Genomic DNA, 17,366 nt, shown 5'->3' with positions numbered 1-17,366 from the left:
GTTTGTTTTAGGCGTACCTGCTGACATGCCAGCCTTTACAAAACTTGTGCTATCTCGCTCATCCAAGAGAGCTTTACGGCTTTTAGGCGATTGGTTGGAAACCAAGAGGAGTTTGGGGAAGACGGCCTTTGCCTTCCCTCCATCTAAACTCTCGTCTAGATCGAGCGTCTGGTATGCCACGGGAGAAGTTCTCGGCTTGGGAGTCCCTGCCTCTGCCCAGGGCGACTTCTCAAGCCTTGTAGACTCTCCCCGCCGTCTAGCCATGAGACGCTCGAAGATTAGTTGGTCATCTTCGGACCTTGACCATCTGCTGAAAGGCATTTTTAGAGCCTTTGAAGTTTTCAACTTCCTTGACTGGTGTTTGGGAGCCTTAAGTAGGAAAATCTCATCGGCTGATAGAGATGTCTCCCTACTCATTATGTCCTGCATGGATAAAGCCATCCGCGATGGATCCAATGAGCTATCCTCCTCTTTTACTTCAGGAATCCTTAAGAAGCGAGAGTCTCTTTGCTCTTATCTGTCGGCAGGAGTTACTCCCTGTCAAAGATCTGAGCTACTCTTTGCTCCCTTATCGAAGTTTTTGTTCCCTGAACATTTGGTTAAGGACATAGCTTTGTCACTCGTGCAGAAGGACACCCATGACTTGGTAGCGTCCTCTGCTCGCAAAGGGACTCCTTCGACATCCTTTTCTGCAAGACCAAGGATAGACACTCCGGCGTCCAGGTTTATACCGCCCTTTCGTGGCAGAGCTCCCAGCAGGGGAAGTACTCGTGCCGAGGGAAAGAAAGGAAAGAAGAGAGGAGGCAAGTCCTCACGTGGCAGAGTCTGACTGCCCGCAGCCTCAGACAGCAGTAGGTGCCAGACTCAAGAACTTCTGGCAAGCCTGGGAGAAGAGGGGCGCAGACAAACAGTCTGTGAAGTTGCTCAGAGAAGGGTACAAAATTCCATTTGTACACAAACCTCCTCTAGCGACTTCCCCCATCGACCTCTCTCCCATGTACCGAGAGGAATCAAAGAGACAAGCCCTGAAACTAGAAGTGTCTCTTTTGCTAGAGAAGGGAGCGGTGGTGAAAGTCTCGGACCTTCAATCACCGGGGTTTTACAACCGCCTCTTCCTAGTACCGAAGAAGACAGGAGGTTGGAGACCGGTGCTAGACGTCAGTGCCCTGAACGTCTTTGTCACGAAGACAAAGTTTACCATGGAGACCACGAAATCAGTCTTAGCAGTGGTCAGAAAGGGAGACTGGATGGTCTCTCTCGACCTAAGAGACGCATACTTCCACATCCCCATTCACTCAGATTCCCAACCTTTTCTGAGGTTTGTTTTCGACAATGTGGTGTACCAGTTTCGGGCCCTGTGCTTTGGCCTAAGTCCTGCTCCTCTCGTGTTTACGAAGCTTATGAGGAATGTGGCAAAATTCCTCCATTTATCGGGAATCCGAGCCTCCCTTTACTTGGACGACTGGCTTCTCAGAGCCTCTTCCAGTCATCGCTGTCTGCAGGATCTTCATTGGACATTGGATCTGACCAAGGAATTGGGACTTTTGGTCAACATGGAAAAGTCCCAGCTGATTCCATCCCAAACTATACTGTATTTAGGGATGGAGATTCGCAGTCCAGTTTTTCGGGCTTTTCCGTCTGCCCCCCAAATAGAGCAAGCCCTGCTCATAATCCAACGGATGTTGAAGAGAGAACGTTGCTCAGTCAGGAATTGGATGAGTCTGGTAGGGACTCTATCATCCCTGGAGCAGTTTGTCTCGCTAGGAAGGCTACACCTTCGACCTCTCCAGTTTCATCTAGCTTTTCACTGGAAAAAGGACAAGACGCTAGAGGCGGTCTCAATCCCGATCTCCGCAACAGTAAAGGCATGCCTGAATTGGTGGAACGACAATATCAATCTAAGAGAGGGACTTCCCCTAGCAGTTCAGAAACCAAACCACGTTCTATTCTCAGACGCATCGGATTTGGGTTGGGGTGCGACCCTGGACAGTCGGGAATGCTCAGGTCTGTGGACCTCAAGTCAGAGGAGCATGCACATCAACGGCAAGGAGCTTTTGGCAGTCCACCTGGCCTTGATGAACTTCGAGAGTCTCCTTCGAAACAAAGTGGTGGAGATCAACTCGGACAATACCACAGCCTTGGCATACATTTCCAAGCAAGGAGGCACCCACTCCCTGACACTGTACGAGATCGCAAGGGACCTGCTCATTTGGTCAAGAGATCGAGGCATCTCCCTGTTAACGAGGTTTATCCAGGGCGACTTGAACGTCTTAGCAGATTGCCTCAGTCGGAAGGGTCAGGTAATTCCTACGGAATGGACCCTCCACAAGGACGTGTGCAAGAGGCTTTGGGCGACTTGGGGTCAACCCACCATAGACCTCTTTGCAACCTCGATGACCAAGAGACTTCCAATCTATTGCTCTCCAGTCCCAGACCCAGCAGCAATACATATAGACGCTTTTCTTCTAGATTGGTCTCATCTAGACCTATATGCATTCCCACCATTCAAGATTGTCAACAAGGTACTGCAGAAGTTCGCCTCTCACGAAGGGACAAGGTTGACGTTAGTTGCTCCCCTCTGGCCCGCGAGAGAATGGTTCACCGAGGTACTTCGATGGCTGGTAGACTTTCCAAGAAGTCTTCCTCTAAGAGTAGACCTGTTACGTCAGCCCCACGTAAAGAAGGTACACCAAGGCCTCCCCGCTCTTCGTCTGACTGCCTTCAGACTATCGAAAGACTCTCTAGAGCTAGAGGCTTTTCGAAGGAGGCAGCCAGTGCGATTGCAAGAGCGAGGAGAGCTTCTACCATTAGAGTATACCAATCGAAGTGGGAAATCTTCCGAAACTGGTGCAAGTCAGTATCTGTATTCTCGTCCAGTACCTCTGTAGCCCAAATCGCTGATTTTCTCTTACACCTGAGAAAGGTTCGCTACCTTTCAGCTTCCACGATCAAGGGCTACAGGAGCATGTTGGCTTCGGTCTTCCGGCATAGAGGCTTAGATCTTTCCAACGATAAAGATTTACAAGATCTCCTTAAGTCTTTTGAAACCTCTAAGGAACGTCGTTTGGCTACTCCTGGATGGAACTTAGACGTGGTCCTAAGGTTCCTCATGTCAGACAGGTTTGAGCCATTACATTCAGCCTCCCTGAAGGATCTCACTCTTAAGACTCTTTTCCTGGTGTGCTTGGCCTCGGCTAAAAGAGTCAGTGAACTTCATGCCTTCAGCAAGAACATCGGTTTTTCTACAGAAAAAGCCACTTGTTCTCTTCAACTTGGTTTCCTGGCCAAAAATGAACTGCCTTCTCGTCCTTGGCCTAAATCTTTTGATATTCCTTGCTTATCAGAGATCGTAGGCAACGAACTGGAGAGGGTGTTATGTCCCGTTAGAGCTCTTAAGTTCTATTTAGCTCGTACTAAGCCATTACGAGGTAAATCTGAAGCGTTATGGTGTTCAGTTAAGAAACCATCCTTACCTATGTCAAAGAATGCTTTGTCATATTTTATCAGATTTTTAATACGAGAAGCCCATTCCCACTTGAATGAGGAAGACCGATCTTTGCTTAAGGTTAAGACGCACGAGATTAGAGCTATAGCAACCTCCGTGGCCTTTAAGCAAAATAGATCTCTGCAAAGTATCATGGACGCGACCTTTTGGAGGAGCAAGTCAGTGTTCGCGTCATTATACTTGAAAGATGTCCAGACTCTTTACGAGGACTGCTACACACTGGGTCCATTCGTAGCAGCGAGTGCAGTAGTGGGTGAGGGTTCTACCACTACACTTCCCTAATTCCAATATCCTTTTAATCTGTCTCTTGAAATGTTTTTAATATTGTTTTATGGGTTGTACGGAAGGCTAAGAAGCCTTTCGCATCCTGGTTGATTTGGCGGGTGGTCAAAGTCATTTCTTGAGAGCGCCCAGATTAGGGGTTTGATGAGGTCCTGTTGTATGGGTTGCAGCCCTTGATACTTCAGCTCCTGGAAGTCTTTCAGCATCCTAAGAGGATCGCTGGGCTTCGTGAGGAAGACAGACTTACAAGGCAGAGTAATCGTCTAAGTCAACTTCCTTACCAGGTACCTATATATTTTGGTTTTGTTATATTGATAACTGTCAAAAACTCTTAGCTTATACGCTGTAAACTTAATTAACTCTGGTCTCTACCCACCGCCTTGGGTGTGAATCAGCTATTATATATTCACCGGCTAAGTTAAATATTTAAAAATGATATTTTAATTATAAAATAAATTTTTGAATATACTTACCCGGTGAATATATAAATTAAAGGCCCTCCCTTCCTCCCCAATAGAGACGCAGCGGGACGAGAAGAATTGAAGGGTTTGTTTACATTCAAGAGTGGTATCTGACCGATAGTTGGCGCTGGTGGGCACACCCGCAACCTTCTTAGCGATCGCTCGCGAGTTTTTTGAGTGTGTTTTCTGTCGAGCCGCTGAGTAGCAGCTATTATATATTCACCGGGTAAGTATATTCAAAAATTTATTTTATAATTAAAATATCATGTTTAGTTAATGTTTTAGTTGATTTTAATTAATTTCCAATATATTACAATAATATTTTGGTAAAAAAAAGCCCATTTTGATAAAATTTGGATACTTGAAAAAAATATTTAATTCTTAGCATGTGTACCACATAGGGTACACATCGCTCATTCAGAGAGTCCCTTGTGAACCATATGTGGAGCACATCGCAGTCAACGTGTTAACATCTTGATGGGATCAAATCCAATTCTTTTATCCAGTCCACTAATTGTTAAGGGATTTACCATTAAGTTAAATGAAGAATTTCCACCAGCTAAGAGAGTGAGCAAACTGCATGTCTTGTACTATCATACCATATATCACATTCCAAGGGTTGGAAAAATCTATCTATTTTCTTTGTTCCTGAATTTGTGGCTAAAACTCAAAATCTAGCCATAAACGACACCAGATTTGACTTTTACCGTCGGCTTTTTGTCGATCAAAGATCTCTAATCTGTTTGTGAGCACAGGATGCACTGAAAAGATTTCCTAGAACACAATCCCTTTTCGGTTCCACTATCTCTTATCCTCAAAGTCTTTACATCATCATGAGAAGTTCTGCCAGGTCCCCCCCCCCCCCCCCATAGATTGGTGGATACCTTTTCTATGGGTCCCATTGTTGCAGCACAATAGTTGATCTAGGTAAAGCTCTTACAGGACGCTCAACCTTTAGTCACCTCATCAGTTAATCTCCGCGATGAAGCGTGTGAACGTGGAATGTTGCCTTTCTTCAATTCCTTCTTCATAAAGTTCCAGTCATCATATTGTCTTCACCGAAGGAACCCTTATGTCAGTCTGATTGTCATATATTTGTAATTTTTTTCTCATTTTTGTGGTTACCTAACAGTGATGTAGTACAACAGTAGGTAGAGACCAGTCCAACGGCTTCCTCCTGCCTGAGGAAGACTCCCATATAAATGACTCGGAGGTTTGTGTCTGCATAAAAACAAACTACACATTTTTTAAATTATCAGTGCTGTTATTCACAATCTAGAGACTTTCCTTTGAGTGACCCTAAAAGGCTAGTTGCTTGCAAAGCTAATTTGTTCAGAATAGTAAACCCTGAGAGGTTAAAGAGAAAATGGAGATAAAGAACAGAGAAATGTATATGCTCTTAATCAGTGATTTGTTGGGGAGTTTTGTCAGAGAAGATTTTCTCAAGTAGTTTTGATGTTGTGAAATCCAACCAACTTGCTCATGTAGTCATACTTTGCGTTAATTGGTTTACACTTTGTGTCTCTTTTTTTTTTGGAAAATTGTAGGAAAAGTAGATTGAGATGGATAAATATATTCAAAAGAATGGAAAAGTTAGAATAATGAACAACTTATTGCACTTTATAAGCTACGATGTGTGGCTTACTTAAAAAAAGTTTATAGATAGTGTTTTTCAAGTGTTGATTCTTGTTGTGCTGTAACTAACACACAAGATATTTGAATGGAAAACCTTAATGAAGGGAATGTACTCAGTACTACAGCACAGTACTTTGAATGTACTCTATTTCATGAAATGAAATGATGTTCACTTGGAGAAAGTAGAAAGAGGAAAAGTTAAGGAGAGAAAACAGTAAAAGATTTGAGTAGAAGGATTGAAAGTGGACTTTTAGAACTGCTTATATAATATTCCTGAAATGACTTGAGATGTCTGAGTATCTTGTCTACCATTTCTTTGAATGGGGATTCCCTCAAAGTCCTGTGCTCTACGTCCTGGTCTATCTGTCCGTTTACTGTCTTCCTGTCTCGTCTGTCCATCCTGTAGGTCCAGCTTATAAGTCTAGATATTTAGAAATCTTGGAGTTGGATTTGATGATCTTGCTAAACTATGTCAAGACAATAATGCTCTTATGAAAGTAATAGCTTCTAATGTTAGCTCCAAAAAATAACTTTCAGACACTTCATCAGACTAAAGAAACTTTTTCTTATTTGTCAAAGCCTTCTAGTTAAGAAGTTTAACCAGATCACTGAGTTAAAAAACTTAGGAGTTCTCTTATGGCCAACCAGTAAAACCTTGTTCACATTATATTTTACAATGAAAACAACTGCATCGTGAAATGTGTTTAAATGGTTTTCATCTTACAGGTTTTGTGAAATGAAGAAGTCCCTCCATGCGTCGTCTGCACAGTTCATCCTTTGGCACCTGCTTAGTTATGAAGAAAGACGGCCAGCCAAAATGCTTTAGGAACCCTTAGCAAATCCTGCAAGTACCAGGTGAGTTTTCCAATTCTAATCCACTCTGGTAATCTACAAGAGATTTTCAGCCAAGATATTTTGTGATATAAGAAATAGAAATTTTAAAGACTCAAACTTGTTTGCAAGTGGTGTTCTGTTGAACAGGTTGAAGTAAGTCTTGTTTCATAGTTTATGTATAACTGATCTTTGTTCCGTAACTGGAATACAAACCATGCTATTTAATAGGGGTATTACTTTCGGCGAAGGTGAAATGACGAGCCATTAAAATTTAGCGAGGGTTAACTACCCATACCGCTAGTTAGCGGGGATAGGGGAGGGTAGCTTGCTACTGCCCCCCCCCCCCCCCCCTCACACACTTGTGATTGAGCTCACTTTGTTTTCGGCTTGGATGGTGAACGGACGTTGCCGCTCTTCATCCTCTCCGTATATTGGCAGCCATTAATCTATCTTTTTGCTTTTTCTTTTCTCTAGTGTGTGTTGTGAAGTTGACTTCTGTGACCATGCCCTGGAATCTCCAGCCACCCTTGTGGAACGTTTATGTTGGCAGGGGAAACAGATCCTCACACCCTTTGTCCTATATGCAGAAGTCAACAGTGTGATAGTGTAAATAAGTGTAATGAGTGTAGGGAGTGGTCTTCCTCCTAGTAGGAGAGGTTTGGGCGGCGGTGAAAGAAGTCCGGAAAACCCAAGGCCTCTCCTTCCGTCTCCTGACCCTCCTCCGAAGCTCCTACTCATTCAGCCTCTTACGAGAGACCGTCGAGTAGTAGGGTAGACCAAGTTAATGTCGGCCATCCCCAGTCCTCGAGAGATGGTGTTGCTTCCCCTAGCGAAGCAGCCCCACCTCTCCCCCCGGGTGAGGCCTTGTCACTAACCCCTTTGTTGCAGATTTGGTCTTCCTTGGGGCTCACGGGTCCGCCCTCCGAGGAAGCTTTGCTGCAGTTCATCTGAATGGGTGCTTCTGTTCAGCATTCATCATTGCCATTAGAGGTAGATCCTCTGGCCCTCGTCCATGTTGTAGTGTCAGAGGTGTCACACTTAATGTCATCCGACTCCTCCCAGCGGCTGCTGCCAACTTAGTTTCCCCCGTTCCTGAACATCCTTTGAAGGGGAAACTAAGTCCAACATCTGTCTCTCCTGCGAGTGTTTCTCCCCCTCGTGGAAGTTCACTTCAGAAAACTGCTGCGGCGCACGGTCAGCTTGCTATCCAACGGCCCTCAGAGGGGGGCTTCGTTGGAAAGCTCGCCCTCCACTCTCTGGTTCGTCTGCTTCGTTGCAGCCGACCATCGATCATCACTGCTCTGCTACTAGTCCTGTGACTTCGGTCCTGGACCTCTCTGCGGATCGTTCGCGATCCCCATCGGTGGATGCTCGCCTTTGCAAAGGGCACATCCCATCACCTGACCATCCACCCTTCAGACCTGCCGACCTTCCATCACCATTCCTGTCTCAGGTAAAGCCTCTTGAGGCTCTACCAAAGTGTGCAGCTGCGCGCCATCACAGGACACCAGAGCTCACCAGCAACTCATTATGCACAGCCTGCCCATCAGCACTCTGCAGCGCTTCGGCACGCCCCTTCACCTGCTCACCCTCATGGACGGCAGCAACATCATGCGCCTACGCTCTCCTGCACTCCATGCTCCCACGTTCGCCTGCGCACCCTGCGCTCACACGCTCAGGGTCACCCACGCAGCAGCGCCCTCCTGCGCGCTTGCGCTCTCCTATGCACCCATGATCTCCGGCGCGTCAACACGCACCTACGTGTCAGCTCTCTCCTGTGCGCCAGCCCTCTCCTGCACGCAAATTGTCTCCTGAGCAGTAGTGCGCTTTCTCGCGCCAGCACTCACCTGCACGTCAATGAGTTCCAGCGCGCCAATATTCTCCCGAGCACCAGCACTCACTGACGTGCCATCACTCCTGCGCGCCAGCACTCACCGACGTGCCATCACTCCTGTGCGCCAGCACTCACCGACGTGCCATCACTCCTGCGCGCCAGCACTCACCGACGTGCCATCACTCCTGCGCGCCAGCAGTCACTGACGTGCCATCACTCCTGCGCGCCAGCAGTCACCGAAGTCCCATCACTCCTGCGCGCACGCTGCATCACACGCCTACGTGCGTGCAACCAACACGCACAATCCAGCGCTAACCTGCGCTCCAGTGCTCTCCTAAACATCCATGCTCTCTTGCGAGCCAGGTCTCTCCCGCGCGCACGCACCAAGACATGCGCACGCGCCAACACTCGCCAGCGCGCCAGCTCTCGCCTGCGCGCCAGCTCTCGCCTGCGCGCCAGCTCTCGCCTGCGCGCCAATTTTCGCCCGCGCCAATATTCTCACGTGCTTGCGCCAACAGGCACGGGCGCAGGAACTACACCCGGCAAGGTAACCATTGCCTCATTCCCCTACCCGCCAACGCATTGCAGCCCGCCCTGCTGGAGAAGGGAAACAGGCACCAGCAGAGGGGTTCAGGATCCCTAAACTGCCTTCTAAGGCGGACCCACCTATTACTGTGACTCCTCGTAGGGAACCTTACATCCCTTTCCCTTCATGGGATCAGTCAGTCCACAGCCTTGGTTCAGTGCCCTAGTCATAACTGTAACACAGGCATTCAAGCCTGTCCTGTCCGGCCGCTCGTTAGAGCAGCCTATAGCTCTGGACTCATGATACGGAACCATGGCCTCGTCTACCCCTTTGAAGAGGAAAAGAGGAGTTTCCAACGCGGTCACTTCCCCGATGGTGAAGCTGACTCCCAGGGATACTCTCCCCTCCTGTCTGATGAAGACCATCCTTCACCAAGGGAATCGTGTGAGGAGAGGCACTCATCCATTCCACCGTTGGAGGAAATCCCCCTTCACGCAGAGAGTTCCCCTCAGTCAGAGATCAGGAGGGACACAACACTCAGTCCTTCGATGTTGGAGTCTTACCTCCTTCCTCAGAAGGAGTCCAAAGACTCCAAGACTCTGCCAAAGTCCTCCACCTGGATTACAAGAACGGAGACAGCCAGCCACTTGAAGAATGTCCACGACTCACCCGAAGAATAGCTCTTGGGGACAGAAGGAGACTTCGTTGCGAGTCCAACATCAGGAGGAGAGCAACAAGAGTCAGAACATGCATTCTGGCAGGTTCTGTTTCTAATGAGGGTTCTCAATGGGTTTTCCGACCCAGAGATACCCCCTCAAGAGGGCAAAGACACGGTCTTAGACCGTGTCTTTGGCACTCAGAAACCCCCAAAGACCAGTGCAGCCTTGCCCTGGTCTCAGGGGTTGAAGAGTACCAGGGATAAGATTGCCCAACAGCCCTCCGAGTTTGCCTCCTCCAACCGTGCCGGCTCTACGAACAAGCTCCTCCCACCTCCTCGTGTACAGCAGAGGAGGTACTTTGAGATCCTGAAGGAGCCCAGTTCAGCTCTCTGGAAGAGCTAACCAGGGGAGTCCCTCTTGAGAGATTCTCCAGCCGGCAGGTCTTGTTCTCAGTGGCCGAAGTCCTTAACCAGGAAAAGGTCACTAAGTATGCGATGCAAGCTACTTCGTGGCTGGACATCTGGTTAGGGGGCTTGGGAATCCTGTTACGATACGAGGATTTCTCCAAGGAACGTACCAGGAAGGCAATGGAGACCTTTCTCCTATCAGGCACTCCCATGATCGAGTTTTACGCCCACCAAGTTTCAAACTGGTGGGCGACCACCATCTTAAAACGTCGAGATGCAGTGTCTGAGAGGTTCACCAATAGGTCCCCAGTGTGAGATAAATAAGCTCAGACATTCCCCGCTAGAGGGGCCCCACCTGTTTGAGCCTAAGGATGTGGAACTTGCTATTGAGAGGTGGAGGAAGTCTCATCGAGACTCCCTCCTCCATAGGGCTTTGACATCCAAGCCCTATAAACCTCCAGCACCGTCCAACCAAGACCATGAGGACAAAACCAGCAGTGAAGACAACAGTGTCTAATAAGCCCTTTCCTGTCAAGGACATGAAAGGCAAAAAGTCCCTCAGGGGAGGAAAGAATCCTAGAGGGAGCGGCCGAGGCCGCAAACGCTAAGATAGGCACTCTCCCTGCGTCTCCACCAGTGTGAGAATGCCTACAAAGTTGCTCAGACAGGTGGAAGCAACTCGGGGCCGATTACTGGACAATCTCCGTGATTCGTCTAGGATATTGCGTCCCGTTCATTGCATCTCTACCTCCCCTGACCAGGAATCCAGTGTCAATAGACTCCCTTTCCATGGGATCGGCAAGGGGGCAGGCCCTTCGGGCAGAAGTCCAGACCCTGTTGAAGAAGGGTGCTCTCCAAGTGGTCCTCGACGAGTCCCCAGGCTTCTTCAGTCAACTCTTTCTTGTAAGAAAGGCGTCTGAAGGCTGGAGACCAGTCATCGACCTCTCAGCCCTGAACAAGTTTGTCGAACAAACTCCGTTCAGCATGGAGACGGCAGACACGGTCAGTCTAGCGGTAATACCTCAGGACTTTATGTGTACACTGGACCTAAAGGACGCGTACTTCCAGATCCCAGTCCATCCGTCTTCTAGGAAGTACTTAAGATTCAACCTAGACAACAGGAAATACCAGTTCAAGGTGCTGTGCTTCGGTCTTTCCACAGCACCTCAAGTTTTCACCAGAGTGTTTGCCCTAGTGTCATCTTGGGCACACAGGATTGGCATCTGTCTCCTCCTTTATCTGGACGACTGGCTAATCCTAGCAGACTCGGTGTCAACCCTTCTTCAACACCGAGACAAACTTCTGAGACTTTGCCAAGATCTGGGGATCATGGTAAATCTCGAGAAGTCATCCCTGCTTCCTACACAGAGACTGGTATACCTAGGCCTTATTATAGACACCAATCTCCACAAAGCCTTCCCATCAGATGACAGGATAACAAGGCTGAGAAATGTCGCAAGACCTTTTCTCTGACGAGAACTTCCAGCCCAAACATGGTTACTTCTTATCAGTCACCTTTCAACCCTGACCCGCCTAGTTCCCAATGGTCGCCTCAGGATGAGATCCCTCCAGTGGCAACTCTAAGTGCCGGTGGAATCAGACTCGCGATTCCTTGGACATCCAGATCCCCATGGGATCAGCGGAAGTGACGGACCTTCAGTGGTGGGTGGCAGACGAGAACCTACGAAAGGGAGTGGATCTTCTCATCCTCCCCCCGGATTTGATGCTGTTCTCAGATGCTTCAATAAAAAGGGTGGGGGACTCACGTGCTGCACCACATGACCTCAAGCCTCTGGTTAGAGTCAAAAGAGTAGCTCCACATAAATCTCCTAGAGATGAAGGCCGTCTTTTTGGCCCTTCAACAGTTCCAACAGTTGCTGGCGGGCCACTCACCGGTGGTGATGAGCGACAACACCACAGTAGTAGCTTACATCAACAAGCAAGGAGGTACTTTTTCGCAGCATCTATCCCATCTAGAAAGTAGAGATACTGAGATGGGCCAAAATCCACTCGATACCACTGTCGGCACGCTTCATTCCGTGCAAAAGGAATGTGCTCGCCGACAACCTGAGCAGAGCATCTCGGATAGTGAGTACCGAGTGGTCTTTGGATCATCTAATAGTCAACAAAGTCCTGACTTTGTGGGGTTCTCTGACTGTAGACTTCTTTGCAACGGCCCTGAACTTCAGGCTCCCGCTGTATTGTTCCCCAGTCCCAGACCCCAAGGCTCTCTGGTAAGATGCATTCCAACAACGGTGGGACAACATCGCGTTTACGCCTTTCCCCCGTTCTGTCTGATGAGGAGGGTACTCAACAAGGCCAGAACATTGGTCAATCTTTCAATGACCCTCATAGCTCCGCTATGGCATCACGCAGAACAGTTTCCAGACATGCAGCTTCTAACGGAGCCCCCAAGAGAATTCCCTCCACAACACAATCTATTCAAACAACCACATGCCAACATATTCCACAAAGCCGTAGCTTCGCTACGACTTCACGCCTGGAGACTATCCAGCATCTGCTCTCTCGGAGAAGATTTTTGCAACAAGTTGTGACTAGGGTGTAATGGATACCTGCGTAAGTCATCAGCAGCAGTCTACCAGGCAAAGTGGAAAGTCTTCTGTGGTTGGTGTCGTGGAAGGGGTATCTCCTCTCGATGCCACTATTCCAACAATAGCGGCGTTCCTCGTGTATTTGCGTGAAGAAATGCGCCTGTCAGTCTCGGCAGTAAAAGGCTATCGCTCAGCCTTAAGCCTCGCCTTTAGACTGAAAGGAATGGACATTCCTTCATCGCTAGAACTTTCCTTACTCATACTCATTGTTATGAACTTACCTGTCCTCAGTCAGAAGTGAGACCTCCCCCATGAAACGTGGTTCGAGTTATCAGGTCTCTAAAGAGACCTCCCTATGAACTATTATGCCAGGCAACCGATCGCCACCTGACTTGGAAGACGGTGTTCATGCTAGCTTTGGCTTTGGTCAAACGAGTCTGCGAACTTCATGGTCTCTCGTATGAAATGGCCCATTCAAGGGAATGGGGAGAGGTAACATTCAGCTTCATTCCAAAGTTTATTGCTAAGACTCAGAACCCGGGAATAGCGGATCCACGATTTGACTCCTTACGGATTTCTAGTCTCTGTTCTGTAACAGATGACCCAGACCATCTCTTACTAAACCCAGTGAGGAGTTTGAGGCTATATCTTAAGAGAACAGCCGCAACCCGTCCATGTGTGCCTGCACTTTTCACCAGTACAGGAAGGACCAAGAGGAGGGTCACCAAGAACACCATCTCAGCATGGATTTGCAAGGTCATAGACCTTGCATTGAATCCAGACCCTCCTCCTTCCCGTCGCCCCAGAGCTCATGATGTCAAGGGCATAGTTACGTCTCTGGCATTCAAGAGAAACTTCTCAGTGAGTCAGGTTCTTGAAGCTGGGATTTGGAATCGTCTGACCACATTCACATCCCACTACCTGCAAGACGTGACCCACAGGAGACTCAATACATTCTCTTTCAGTCCTGTGGTGGTTGCACAACAGATGGTTTAAGACCTCAAGCTCCTTGTTGGACAAGTAGCAGAAGGTTGAGGGCACTGTTACCCGGTTTTAGTCTGCATGAATGAAAAGGTTTGTCTGGCTCTTATTCTTTTCTTTATCCCTCTCTTGGGGGAAGCAGCATCCTGGGTTCTCTGCGCAGCTGACCATAAAACACTGCAGGTAAACCATGCTCCCTTGTGTACCTAGTATCAAGACTGATACTGTTGCGTCCCATTACCCTGACGAGGTGGTATCGGGAAAGTCCTAGTTACACAGTTTCTCCTTCTGAAGAACTCGGAATAACTTTACCTGGACATTCACACTTCTATATACCTCAACACACAGCTTGTGTAAGCTGCGGAGCTTGCGTAGCAAGGTTTTGGCGAGGTGCAGGGACTCATAATTTTTTAGTACTGACATACTCAGATAAGGCGCCCCCAGGTAAAGTCAAAAGCCAGATTGGCTGGGACGTACACCCTACCTAATTTGTGAGTCACCCCTATTGAATAGAGAGGTTTGTATTCCAGTTACGGAACAAATGACAAATTCGTAGATGATTTGTATTTTTCCAAACTATACAAACCTTAGCTATTTAAACAAACTTGCCCGTCAGCCCTATCCCCCTTGAAGTCCTACCTACAAGCAAAGTGAGCTCAATCACAGGTGTGTAAGGGGGGGGGGGGGGCGGTAGCAAGCTACCCTCCCCTACCCCCGCTAACTAGCGGTATGGGTAGTTAACCCTCGTTGAAAATTAATGGCTCGTCATTTCAGCTACGCCGAAAGTAATACCCCTATTAAATAGCTAAGGTTTTTATAGTTAGGAAAAATACAAATTATCTACGAATTTGTCATTTTAATGTTGTTACTGGTCTTAATATAATTTATCACGCTTCTTGTTATATATCATTTATAGTATATTGAACATTTCTCTATTTCTATACTTCACTTGTTTACTTTCCTGTTGGAGCCCTTGGCTTGTAGCATCCTGCTTTTCCAATTAGGGTTGTAGCTAGGGTACTAATAATGAAAAAGTGATAAATACATTAACGATAGTAAATGTTGAAGCTTTTTATTAATAGTTTAGACCATTTTCCAATTAATCCTTAAGGCTTTCTGAAAATCTGTCTGCCATTGATTATTGTAACTAACCCAAAAGAGTGTTTTATTCATGTATTTATTTTCTCTTACAGGAAGTGAATCCTGTTTCTGGATTGTCACCACAAACAATCTTTAAATCAGATTTTTCCATGACTGATGGAAATTTGGTGCCTTAACATCCTCTGTCTGTGGCACCAGGATTCCAGAACATTCCAGCCAGACCACTCCATCTCAGCCACATATAATTAGTTCTTAGTGTAGTTTGATTCATTTTACATCTGGACATTTTAAAATACTTACAAAAGTCTTAACTTTTACACAGCAATGGTGTCAGACCAGTCAGGATTACAGATGTTTTCCAAATTAAGGGTTCAGTGCCCCCATTTACAGGTTCATTGTAAAGTTAATTATATTTTAATACAGTTTCATACATATTGACTTTTGAAGTAATGTCTGTGTGGGTAATTTTGCCAGAGGGTACAAAACTTCTGGACTCCAGTGAGGCTGTAACTAAAGCTGCCGTATCAGGTTCATATCAGCTTTCCCAGTAAGGCTTCAATTCTCTGTGTAAGAAAGAAAATTTACAAATTCCCAAAAAGAGGTCAGATTAAAAAAGATCTATAGTATTCAGTTTAAAATGTGAGAGATTGTGATATCCATTCATTATACTATAAAGTTTTTAGGCCAAGTTTGGAGAGCTGTTATGCAACTTATAAAAATCCATTGGTAAATGCTTTGATGCCTTGAACCTATAGAACAGATTGACCCATAAAATTTGAGGGGTTGATAGATCAATTCAATTTCTATGGATTTCTCAGCTGAATTTAATAGAATTCATTGAATGAAAAAGTTAATCTTTCTTTTCCAACAATACTTCAGTTTTCAAATCGAGAGTTTTGACATTTTAGATCTGATGTTTTCAGTGATTCTGGAAGTGACACAGAAGTCCTTCATCAAGTTTTGACTTTGAAAATCTCATGCAAATTTAAATAAGTTGAATCTTTTAATATTATCATCATTAATGTTGGGGTATGTGATCTAAGGTATTGGAAGGGAAGCATTGAGGAAATTGATTTTGAGAAATCATTAGAACTTTGAATTTATCAAATGTATTTCAGTGATTGTTTGTTGATGAGTCTATTTAAAGAATTTTGCTAGAATATTCATCTTATTTCAATAGATTTCTAAAGAATTATATTTCAAATTAAGATTATTTTTAGTCTCAAATTCTCCTGGCCAATCCTATGAGGACTTAGGAGCCTCTGTAACTTAAACGTCAAACAATTTATTCTTTTTGAGCATCAAATTTTGTTATTAGAATTATTTATGAGTTAAACTGACTACTGACTCAACCTCCTAAGCTCTCAGCCAGCTCTCCTATTTCCTGACTGGTCTGTCACTGTTGGTATTAGTAAGATGTGAAGGTAGTCATCTGTGAAGACCTTCTGTAAAATGATGGTATGTTGTTACACATTTACTCTTGAGGCAATGCCTTCTGGTTAGGGACCTTCTCTCGACAGTCTCTCATAGGTTGTGTTCTCTCAGTCATGTGACTCAGTCTATACAATGTAAGGATATTTAGTCAGTACCGAGACTTGAAGCATTGCAGTGTATTGCCTCTGGGTAAATGTGGAGTAAATGGATATGATTCTGTCAGTGGTGTTTTAGAGTTAAGTTTAGTTTAGGGATTTAGCATTTGGTCTCAGAAAACTATTTTGTTTTGTATTTAAATGTACAGTTTAGGCAAACCACAGTTTTCAATATTAAACTTAGCCGGTGATCATATAAGCTGCAACTATGTTGCTCGACAGAAAAACCTACGGTCAAAATACGCCAGCGATCGCTATGCAGGTGGGGGTGTACATCAACAGCGCCATCTGTCGAGCAGGTACTTAGTACTCCAAGTAAACAAAGAACCAATTTTCTCTCTGTCGGGCTACCGGCAAGACCTACTAATACGCTGTTACTAACTGGATTTGTTTTCACAACTATTTGGTGAAGTACACTATTCTAGTTTTGAGCTTTCGCTATGCAGGTGTTTTATCTTCATCTCAAAACTTGAACTCGTTTTGGATAGATTTAATTAGGGTGACAAAGAGAGTATGGACTCTCTTTCACTTTTAAATGGCCGACCCTTCCCTTAGACGGAAGTGTGTTTAGGTTTTTAGTAATTTTGCTTAACACGTTATAGATCTATATATTTTATATCTCTCCGCCTTTATTAGGCCTCTTCGATTAACTTTCCATTTATTATAAACATATAAAGATAATTTTTATGTTTTGTTTATATGCGACCTTTCCTGATAGTAGGCGGTCCTAACTTGGAACCAAAGTTAATCAACGTTGAGCCCGTTATATCGTATTTAGCCTTTAAAGAATTTAAAACTTTTTAAATTTAATGTTTTATGAAAGAATTTCTTTGATAGTCTTCGTACTGTTTTCAAAGATGAACTAACGTTTAGTTTTTTATGCTACGCAGTTGTTGACGTTCAGGACGTTCAACATGCGCTCTATCGTTACGATAGAGAGAGAGTGTATCACGGTTTCACTTTGCAGTAAGAGTAAATCGATTCTGACGTTTTGTTCATT

The 17,366-nt window shown here is 45.8% G+C and overlaps 1 long non-coding RNA gene across 1 annotated transcript in view; it reads left to right on the top strand.

The window, feature by feature from the left end:
- LOC137618712 (uncharacterized) overlaps positions 1-16,517 on the top strand; it is a 34,902-nt gene extending 18,385 nt beyond the window's left edge. Inside the window, exons 2-3 of the long non-coding RNA XR_011039818.1 lie at positions 6,610-6,738; positions 14,870-16,517. This is a non-coding gene — a long non-coding RNA (uncharacterized lncRNA). The remainder of the gene's footprint in view (positions 1-6,609; positions 6,739-14,869) is intronic.
- The last annotated feature ends 849 nt before the right edge of the window (positions 16,518-17,366 follow it).

Source organism: Palaemon carinicauda, chromosome 25 (assembly GCF_036898095.1).
Source record: "Palaemon carinicauda isolate YSFRI2023 chromosome 25, ASM3689809v2, whole genome shotgun sequence".
NCBI classification, from domain to species: Eukaryota; Metazoa; Arthropoda; class Malacostraca; order Decapoda; family Palaemonidae; genus Palaemon; species Palaemon carinicauda.
The sequence above is the reverse complement of the archived record's forward strand: the minus strand, read 5'-3'. Positions and strand labels throughout refer to the sequence as shown.